The sequence below is a fragment of the Arachis duranensis genome, chromosome 4, assembly GCF_000817695.3.
Source record: "Arachis duranensis cultivar V14167 chromosome 4, aradu.V14167.gnm2.J7QH, whole genome shotgun sequence".
NCBI classification, from domain to species: domain Eukaryota; kingdom Viridiplantae; phylum Streptophyta; class Magnoliopsida; order Fabales; family Fabaceae; genus Arachis; species Arachis duranensis.
In genome coordinates this window covers 82910420-82910706 of record NC_029775.3, presented here as the reverse complement: position 1 = coordinate 82910706, position 287 = coordinate 82910420, and positions in this window count along the sequence as shown.

Genomic DNA, 287 nt, shown 5'->3' with positions numbered 1-287 from the left:
AAGGCGAATGGCCCAACCTTGACAATCATGTCTTCAATCACGCTTGATGGGTATTTAATGGAGCCATCGGCAAGTTGAAGACATATCCTGGTTGGTTTGATTTCTTCAGTCAAACCAAGCTTTCTGATAGTAGATGCAGGTATTAGGTTGATACTTGCCCCAAGATCACATTAAGCTTGCTTGGTACAAGTACCCTCTAATGTGCATGGTATCATAAAGCTCCCGGGATCTTTAAGCTTCTCAGGTAAGCTTTTCAGAATGACTGCACTGCATTCTTCAGTGAGGTA